The sequence below is a fragment of the Euprymna scolopes genome, chromosome 46, assembly GCF_053919585.1.
Source record: "Euprymna scolopes isolate OS-2025 chromosome 46, ASM5391958v1, whole genome shotgun sequence".
Lineage (NCBI taxonomy): Eukaryota > Metazoa > Mollusca > Cephalopoda > Sepiida > Sepiolidae > Euprymna > Euprymna scolopes.
In genome coordinates, this window is record NC_136527.1 from 65,404,519 (window position 1) to 65,415,351 (window position 10,833).

The 10,833-nt window shown below is 25.1% G+C and overlaps 1 long non-coding RNA gene across 1 annotated transcript in view; it reads right to left on the reverse strand.

The window, feature by feature from the left end:
• Positions 1 to 8,646, reverse strand: part of LOC145271458 (uncharacterized) — an 18,078-nt gene extending 9,432 nt beyond the window's left edge. The window contains exon 1 of the long non-coding RNA XR_013865886.1: positions 8,516 to 8,646. This is a non-coding gene — a long non-coding RNA (uncharacterized LOC145271458). The remainder of the gene's footprint in view (positions 1 to 8,515) is intronic.
• Positions 8,647 to 10,833: the final 2,187 nt, after the last annotated feature.

A 10,833-nucleotide genomic window follows, 5' to 3' on the forward strand; every position in this document is an offset into this window, starting at 1 on the left:
TTGCTGATGAGGAGACTTTGGTGGTTTTTAAAAACTATATGTCAAAACTATTGTCCGTGTCTTAATGTCTATCAAAATAAAAACATCGGTTCCGATCGTGCACATTATTGACTTTGTTGTTGTTCCTTCTTATGAAACAGATTTTTAATTTTTAATCTTAATTTGAATTTTAAATTGTCAATCACATTACTATATATATATATATATATATATATATATATATATATATATATATATATATATATATATTAAAATAAATTAATATAAATTTCTTGAACTAATGAAGTGTGTCGTGTGTAATATATATATAAATATATATATATTACACACGACACACTTCATTAGTTCAAGAAATTTAAATATGATTTTAACTGAAGCATATAAAAACATTCAGATTTTAAACGAAAATCAAAACTGCCGGAAGACGACTGTTGAAAACTCAGTCCAAAGTACTTGCAAAGAACAACCAAAAAACAGAAACAAAACATTATTATTATTATTATTATTATTATTATTATTATTATTATTATTATTATTATTATTATTATTATTATTCAATAAACGTTTCATCAGCGATAATTTAATAGCTTTTAACTCTAGGAATATCAGTTCTGTGAAACGCAAATTAATTTAGTCGGAAAAATTCTGTTTTTAATTAAAAGAAAAAAATACAAAGGAAAAATGAAAAAAAATACAAACTCAACAAAAATAAAAAATACAAACAAGTAAAGAAACAAGTGAATAAATAATAAACGACAAATGAAAAAACTTGCGTCAAGACATTAACAAAAAGGAAAAAAATAAAACTCGTGTTCTAATTAAGTAATTTACGAAAATGCTGAAAAAAAAAAACTCGTGTCACCATTTTCTCATCATATCATTTTAAAAAAAAATGATAAAATTAAAAAAAAAACTCGTGTCACCATTTTCTCATCAAGTCAAGGATGAAAAAAAAACTAGTGTCACCATGTTCTCATCATGTTATTCACGAAAAATATAGAAACAATAAAGGAATTTCTACAGTTTATCGCCGAAAATGGAGACGCCATTATTTCGGGCACCTGTCGTTAAAATCAGAGGGAGAAATCAGTATTTTTAACTATGACCGAAGTAGGAAATCAAAAACAAAAAAATGACGAAATTGTTTTATTTTTTTACGCAGACTTTTAAATAAATATCTTTACAATTATATTTGGTACAATTTTTATATAATAAATGTTTTGCTTTTTAAATGGCGCCCGCCCAATTTAAATAATTATGAATATGTCATTTTCAGTTTCTGCTTTTAATAATAATGCCTTTTTCATTTTTTGTTTTTAATAAAAAAATATACGTTTCATGAAAAGCATTCCGTTTTCATTAATTAAATTGAAACATTTTCAATTAAAAAATTACGGATATATGTTCTTTCAATTTCTTTATTTACTTTTTTCATAGTTCTTTCCAGAAGTAATTAATATCTAGTTTAATTTTTTTGTTAGTTATTTCCTACTTTGGCCATAGTTTAAAATACTGATTTCTCTCTCTGATTCTAATGACAGGTGCCCGAAAAAAGGCGTCTTCATTCTCGGCGATAAATTGTAGTAGTACCAAAATACATAAAACGTGTTTCACCATGTTCACATCAAGACTTTAACTAAAAACATGAAAAAAATAATAAAACTCGTGTCACTATATTACGATGAAGGCCAAAGGAATAGTTGGCCGAAACGTCGTGAAAAAAAAACAACAACCAATAAAGATGAAAACAACAACCAATAAAGATGAAAACAACAATTAATAAAGATGAAAACAACAACTAATAAAGATGAAAACAAAAACCAATAAAGATGAAAACAACAACTAATAAAGATGAAAACAACAACCAATAAAGATGAAAACAACAACTCAATATGGTTTCCGTTCTGCTAGATCTACAGCAGATGTGCTTACAGTTATGTCGCATAGTATTAGCAAATCTCTCGACGGTGGCAATCTTTCTAGGGCAATTGCTCTTGACATATCTAAAGCCTTTGATAGGGTATGGAATAAAGGTTTACTTCATAAGATCGCTTACTATGGTATAGCTGGAAAAGTCTTCTCAATTATTAAATCATTTCTATCTGATAGGTTCATAAGAGTAGTAGTTGAGGGGCAAAAATCAGAAGCTCACAGTATTAATGTCGGTGTCCCTCAGGGGTCCAACTCTTTTCCTGATCTACATTAATGATCTTCCAAATCACATCCTTACATCATTTGTAGACATTTATGCTGACGACACTACCATTTATGGTAGCACATCTAAGACAGTAAACGACCAAGTTCTCTCCAATTCTCTCTCCTCTGATCTTGAGCACGTAGTACAATGGGGAAAGGAGTGGCTGGTTACTTTTAATGCATCTAAAACCAAGCTTCTCTCTTTACATCATCAACATTCTAATCCAAATCTGGCATCAATTGAAATGAATGGCTCTCGTCTTCAGGAGGCCTCAAGTTTTGACAAGCTTCTGGGCTTGACCATTACTCCTGATCTTAAATGGAACGCGTACATCAAATCTGTTGCCAAGACCGCTGGAAAAATGGTGGGATCTTTCTATCGATCCGGTAAATATCTCACTGCTGATTCTATTCTCTATCTATATAAGAGCCAGGTACGTCCAAGGATGGAATACTGTTGCCACATCTGGGCAGGAGTTGCTAGAAAGGACTTGGCCTGCCTTGATAGAGTTCAAAATAGACTTCGTAGCCTCGTAGGAGATGTCCTTTTCTCCTCCTTGCAACCTCTATCTCACAGAAGAGATGTTGCGAGTTTGTCTCTGATGTATCGTTATTTGCATGGAAAGTGTTCGACTGAGCTTCAATCTATGGCCCCCCCCTCGCCAAACTTTTACAAGAAACACTCGTCTAGCTGTAAACACTATCAATAATTCCCCCCACTCTTTATCTGGGCCTAAACCTAAACGTAGATTCCATGAACAAAGCTTCTTTCTTAGAACTGCACGCCTGTGGAATTGTCTTCCGTTTTCCTGCTTTCTGGCTGACTACAATATGGTTGTGTTCAAGTCTAACGTAAATAAGTTCTTGATGAGCCATTCCATATAAGTTATCAAATTTACCAAATTTTCATTACTAATGATTACTATATTGTCCAATTTCTACTGTACACTCTTTAACCCTTATCCTTGAGTGGCCTCTTGGCCTTGATAATGTGGTGATGCCTATGTAAAAAAAATAACAACAACTAATAAAGATGAAAACAACAACCAATAAAGATGAAAATAATATTCCGAAATAAAAATAAATTAATGCTCATCTCAAAAACGAATCCAATTAAGGAATAATATATATAGATCGTGTCACTATGTTCTCACACTATAATTAACAAAAGATACTGAAACTCATATCATAAAGTCATTCGTGAAAAGCATTTAAAAAAATAATAAAATACTGCCACAATGTTCTCATCAAGTCATTTACGAAAATGATGAAAACATAATCAAACTCGTGTGACAATGTTCTCATCAAATCGTTGATAAAAAAGATAAAATAAAATTAATAAAACTCGTGTCACCATATTCTCATCAAATCGTTAACAAAAACAAATGAAAAAAATCGTTTAAATGTTTTCATCAAGTCAAGAAAAGAAAAAATAATAGTAGATGAAACAGAATAATAGTAGATGAAAAAGAAAAAATAATAGTAGATGAAAAAGAAAAAAATAATAGTAGATGAAAAAAAATAATAGTAGATGAAAAAGAAAAAAATAATAGTAGATGAAAAAGAAAAAAATAACAGTAGATGAAAAAGAAAAAATAATAGATGAAATAGAAAAAAATAACAGTAGATGAAAAAGAAAAAAATAATAGTAGATGAAAAAGAAAAAATAACAGTAGATGAAAAAGAAAAAAATAACAGTAGATGAAAAAGAAAAAATAACAGTAGATGAAAAAGAAAAAATTAACAGTAGATGAACAAGAAAAAATAATAGATGAAACAGAAAAAATAACAGTAGATGAAAAAGAAAAAATAACAGTAGATGAAAAAGAAAAAAATAACAGTAGATGAAAAAGAAAAAAATAATAGGTGAAACAGAAAAAAATAACAGTAGATAAAAAAGAAAAAAATAACAGTAGATGAAAAAGAAAAAATAATAGATGAAACAGAAAAAAATAATAGTAGATGAAAAAGAAAAAAATAACAGTAGATGAAAAAGAAAAAATAACAGTAAATGAAAAAGAAAAAATAATAGTAGATTAAACAGAAAAAAATAATAGTAGATGAAAAAGAAAAAAAATAGATGAAAAAGAAAAAAATAATAGTAGATGAAAAAGAAAAAAATAGATGAAAAAGAAAAAATAATAGTAGATGAAAAAGAAAAAAATAATAGTAGATGAAAAAGAAAAAAAATAGATGAAAAAGAAAAAAATAATAGTAGATGAAAAAGAAAAAAATAATAGTAGATGAAAAAGAAAATAGATGAAACAGAAAAAAATAATAGTAGATGAAAATGAAAAAATAGTAGATGAAAAAGAAAAAATAATAGTAGATTAAAAAAAATAATAGTAGATGAAAAAGAAAAAAAATAGATGAAAAAGAAAAAAATAATAGTAGATGAAAAAGAAAAAATAACAGTAGATGAAAAAGAAAAAAAAATAGATGAAAAAGAAAAAAATAATAGTAGATGAAAAAGAAAAAATAGTAGTAGATGAAAAAAATAATAGATGAAAAAGAAAAAAAAATAGATGAAAAAGAAAAAAATAATAGTAGATGAAAAAGAAAAAATAATAGAAGATGAAAAAACAATATTATAAGTTGAAAAAGAAAACAATAATATTAGATGAAAAATCAAAATAATATTAGATGAAAAAAAATAATAGTAGATGAAAAAGAAAAAAAATTATTAGATGAAAAAGAAAAATAATATTAGATGAAAAAGAAACAAATGATAGTAGATGAAAAATAAAAATAATATTAGATGAAAAAGAAACAAATGATAGTAGATGAAAAATAAAAATAATATTAGATGAAAAAGAAACAAATGATAGTAGATGAAAAAGAAAAATAATATTAGATGAAAAAGAAACAAATGATAGTAGATGAAAAAGAAAAAAATAATATTAGATGAAAAAGAAAAAATAATAGTAGATGAAAAAGAATAATAGTAGATGAAAAAGAAAAAAATAATAGTAGATGAAAAAGAAAAAAATAATAGTAGATGAAAAAAAATAATAGTAGATGAAAAAGAAAAAAATAATAGTAGATGAAAAAGAAAAAAATAACAGTAGATGAAAAAGAAACAATAATAGATGAAACAGAAAAAAATAACAGTAGATGAAAAAGAAAAAAATAACAGTAGATGAAAAAGAAAAACTAACAGTAGATGAAAAAGAAAAAAATAACAGTAGATGAAAAAGAAAAAATAATAGATGAAACAGAAAAAAATAATAGTAGACTAAAAAGAAAAAAATAACAGTAGATGAAAAAGAAAAAATAATAGATGAAACAGAAAAAAATAACAGTAGATGAAAAATAAAAAAATAACAGTAGATGAAAAAGAAAAAATAATAGATGAAACAGAAAAAAATAATAGTAGATGAAAAAGAAAAAAATAACAGTAGATGAAAAAGAAAAAATAACAGTAGATGAAAAAGAAAAAAATAACAGTAGATGAAAAAGAAAAAATAATAGATGAAACAGAAAAAAATAACAGTAGATGAAAAAGAAAAACTAACAGTAGATGAAAAAGAAAAAATAATAGATGAAACAGAAAAAAATAATAGTAGATGAAAAAGAAAAAAATAACAGTAGATGAAAAAGAAAAAATAATAGATGAAACAGAAAAAAATAACAGTAGATGAAAAAGAAAAAAATAACAGTAGATGAAAAAGAAAAAATAATAGATGAAACAGAAAAAAATAATAGTAGATGAAAAAGAAAAAAATAACAGTAGATGAAAAAGAAAAAATAACAGTAGATGAAAAAGAAAAAATAATAGTAGATTAAACAGAAAAAAATAATAGTAGATGAAAAAGAAAAAAAATAGATGAAAAAGAAAAAAATAATAGTAGATGAAAAAGAAAAAAATAGATGAAAAAGAAAAAATAATAGTAGATGAAAAAGAAAAAAATAATAGTAGATGAAAAAGAAAAAAAATAGATGAACAAGAAAAAAATAATAGTAGATGAAAAAGAAAAAATAACAGTAGATGAAAAAGAAAAAAATAATAGTAGATGATAAAGAAAAAAAATAGATGAAACAGAAAAAAATAATAGTAGATGAAAAAGAAAAAATAGTAGATGAAAAAGAAAAAATAATAGTAGATTAAAAAAAAATAATAGTAGATGAAAAAGAAAAAAAAATAGATGAAAAAGAAAAAAATAATAGTAGATGAAAAAGAAAAAATAGATGAAAAAGAAAAAAATAATAGTAGATGAAAAAGAAAAAAATAGATGAAACAGAAAAAAATAATAGTAGATGAAAAAGAAAAAAAATAGATGAAAAAGAAAAAAATAATAGTAGATGAAAAAGAAAAAAATAATAGTAGATGAAAAAGAAAAACAATAGATGAAACAGAAAAAATAATAGTAGATGAAAAAGAAAAAATAATAGAAGATGAAAAAAAAATATTATAAGTTGAAAAAGAAAACAATAATATTAGATGAAAAATAAAAATAATATTAGATGAAAAAAAATAATAGTAGATGAAAAAGAAAAAAAAATTATTAGATGAAAAAGAAAAATAATATTAGATGAAAAAGAAACAAATGATAGTAGATGAAAACTAAAAATAATATTAGATGAAAAAGAAACAAATGATAGTAGATGAAAAATAAAAATAATATTAGATGAAAAATAAAAAAATAATATTAGATGAAAAATAAAAATAATAGTAGATGAAAAAGAAACAAATGATAGATGAAAAATAAAAAAATATTATTAGATGAAAAAAAATAATAGTAGATGAAAAATAAAAAAATGATATTAGATGAAAACAAAATAATAGTAGATGAAAAAGAAAAAAATAATAGTAGATGAAAAAATAATAGTAGATGAAAAAGAAAAAAAATAATAGTAGATGAAAAATAAAAATAATAGTAGATGAAAAAGAAACAAATGATAGTAGATGAAAAATAAAAAATAATAGTAGATGAAATAGAAAAAAATAATAGTAGATGAAAAAAAAATAGTAGATGAAAAAGAAAAAAAATAATAGTAGATGAAAAAGAAACAAATAATAGTAGATGAAAAAGAAAAAATAATAGTAGATGAAAAAAAAATAGTAGATGAAAAAGAAAAAAAATAATAGTAGATGAAAAAGGAAAAAAATAATAGTAGATGAAAAAATAGTAGATGAAAAAGAAAAAAATAATAGTAGATGAAAAAGAAACAAATAATAGTAGATGAAAAAGAAAAAATAATAGTAGATGAAAAAAAATAGTAGATGAAAAAGAAAAAAAAATAGTAGATGAAAAAAAATAGTAGATGAAAAAAAATAGTAGATGAAAAAGAAAAAAATAATAGTAGACGAAAAAAAATAGTAGATGAAAAAGAAAAAAAATAGTAGATGAAACAGAAAAAAAATAATAGATGAAAAAATAGTAGATGAAAAAGAAAAAAATAATAGTAGATGAAAAAAAATAGTAGATGAAAAAGAAAAAAAAATAGTAGATGAAAAAGGAAAAAAATAATAGTAGATGAAAAAGAAAAAAATAATAGTAGATGAAAAAAAATAATAGTAGATGAAAAAAAAAGAAAGCTCGTGTCATCATGTTTTCATCAAGTAATTAACAAAAAAGATTTTTAAAAATAAGCAAATAAAACTCGTGTCAATAATTTCTCATTAAGTCATCTCCATTAAAAGGATGAAAAATAAAACAAATATTAAAATGAAAAATATTTTTCGATGCAACACAAAACTTATGAATCTTGGCCTTCGGGTCAAGATCAAAGTGTAGTATCTGTTCTTCAGATTTACACTTCAATTTCTCTGTCAGTGGAGGAGAAATCCTTCACGACTGAGACAATTTTTATTTTTGTTCCTTTTCTCCACATTAAAAAACGACCCTGGTGTCTAACTCTGTCCCGTGGGGAGGCATTGTAAATAGGAACACAAAACTTTTGCATGTTTTTTATTTATTTATTTTTTTTTTTACCTTGTTTTAGAAAAACTTTTTTTCCGACGATTATCAAAGAATACAGACTTAAGTATCATATTAGAAGAAAAATTTTGAAAAAAAAAATTATAATGATTTTAAGAAGGGGTTTACTTTATCGTTATAACGTTCTAATCACGTGACATGTTGGTAAAAAAAAAATGGCGAGTAAGTCAGGTGGCAACGAAGTAGAACATTATACTGAGAATGTCATTAAATTTATTTTCATGAAAAAATTTTCTGCTGATATGATACCTAGGTCTGTAATCCATGATAATCATTGAAAAAAAAAGTTTAAATTAAGGTGTAAAACACGCATTTACGTAGTGGACACTCTTTGATATATATATATATATATATAAGTTTAAATAAAACAAACTTACTTTTTTCAATGATGTATCTATTTTTAAGAAAGAGAATAGTTTTTGATTTGTAAATTTAAAAAGTATATTTCTACTTAACCAGTTTTGAAAAAACGTCACGAATGGATCAATACGCAAAGACCGGGTTGAACGAAAACAAAGGATTGCGGTGAATCAATTATGTCCCTTGATTTTCGTACTTTTGTTTGTTTGTTTTTTTCTTTTATGTTACTGCAGTTGTATCCCATCAGTCATCAGTCATCTTGTTGTTGTCAATATCGTCTTGCCTCATTTTGCTAACAAATATCAAACAACACAAAATGTCGTTTATTCAAAAGATCGAGGATTGTGTCGTTGGCTAAAATCTGATTTTGAAATCGATTCAAAATTGCACTTTAATTTAACTTAAATGTTATGAAAATAACATGCTTTAACCGTCAATCATAATGACAATATGAAAAATAAAGTAAATTGAAAAAAAAAAAACCACAGTTTTTATTATGAGTAGCGACAAAAAAAAAATGCTTTGAAGTTTGAACAAGAGACAATTATTCCGGAAGTCAAGGCAAACAAGGAGAGAAATCATTAAAAAAAAAAAAAAAAAGAAGAAGGTAAATATGTTTCAGTTAATGTTACGTATTTTTTTAATGGAAAAAAAAAAATGTTTTTAAAAAACATTATTTATGTTTGAAGTACATAAATTTGGAATATGAAACGTATTTGTAGAATTTATTTATTCCTATTGTCCGCTATTTCTATTTTTTTAACGTAAAATAATTTTATATGTTTTAAAAAATTCATGAATCCAAAAACATTACATAAATCATAAATCTGTTCGTCATAATTAATCTTAAAAACTGAAAACATAAATTCAGGCAGATTTGCCGTTTAGTTGTACAAATAGTCTCGAACCCTGTTATCAAAAAAGGGGGCACGTTGGGTCGACACCGGTGTGTCGTAAAATAAGTTTCATTATATTTACGTAATTATTAAAAATGTACTCCCGCGATTAAAATTTAATCAAAATTAACCACGTTGTTTAACAAAAAAAAAAAAAAGGAATAATGCATTGCATTATTAATGCAAGATAAAGTTTTAAAATGATTAAATGTATTTTATATTTTAAAAATAAAACCATTGAACAATATAAAATAAAATTATTGGTTTTGTTCTCGAAAAGAAATAAATAAAGATGAAGTTAAAAATTGAATTCTTGTGGAGACACAGAAACAAGAAAGAAGTGTTTCCGCGCATCATATGCATATTGGAGAACAATATAAAATTTAAAATCAAACCAAAATCCTATTTGTATTATTCAATGTTTTACATTTTTAATTAGGCGGACGTTGTCGAGAGTGACCCCTTCCTCCCCCTCTTAAATTCCACAATTTTCATGTTGTTTTAAAACTTTTTTCGTTTTAATATCATCGATTACAGACTGAAGTTTCAGATTATAAAAAAAATTGAAAAATATTTTTTTCATAACTTTTCACGTGGGAGTCAGTTTTCAATTATAACGTTGTACTAAATTGAACACGAACTTTGTGACCAGGATGGGGGGAAAAAATGGCAACTCTCTCTGGTGTGACCGGAAGGTAGGGGATCATAACGTAGAGGTTAAAAAAGGAAGATTTCTTTAACTCCCCCCCCCTCCTCAACCCTCCGACTCACATCTATGTATCTAACCCCCTCCTCTCTCTCTCTCTCTTTCTCTCATGTATGTATCCATCTCATCTCTGTATGTATGTATCTATCTATTCATCATGGTCACAAAGTTCGTGTTCAATTTAGTAGAATGTTATAATTGGAAACTGAACCCCCACGTGAAAAGTTAGCAAAAATTAAAAAAACATTTTTTTTTTTAATCTGAAACCTAAGTCTGTAATCGATGATATTAACAGGAAAAGAAGTAAAAAAAAAAAAAAAAAACCCCAAAAAAAAGTGAAAATTGTGAAATTTAAAGGGGGGGGCAACGTCCGCCTTAAATTATAAAAGAAAACGCATTTAATCATTTTAAAACTTAATATTTCATTCTTTCTTTTTTGTATTTGTTAAACAACGTTGTTTAATGTATTTATAATGTTTAATTATACAATGAAAATGTTAAATTATACAATAAAACACATTTAATCATTTTATTTGTTAAAAAATCTAAAATAAATTATACGTAAACAAACTTCTGGAAATTTACCGGTGACGACCAAACGTGTCCCTTTTTTTTCTTTTTTCTTGATAACAGGGTTGGGGGCTTTTTTTTCTTTTTACATGGGGGTAACCACTTATCAAGGCCCGAAGTCCACTCAGGGGTAAGGGTTATTGCGTGTACAGTAATCAATGAG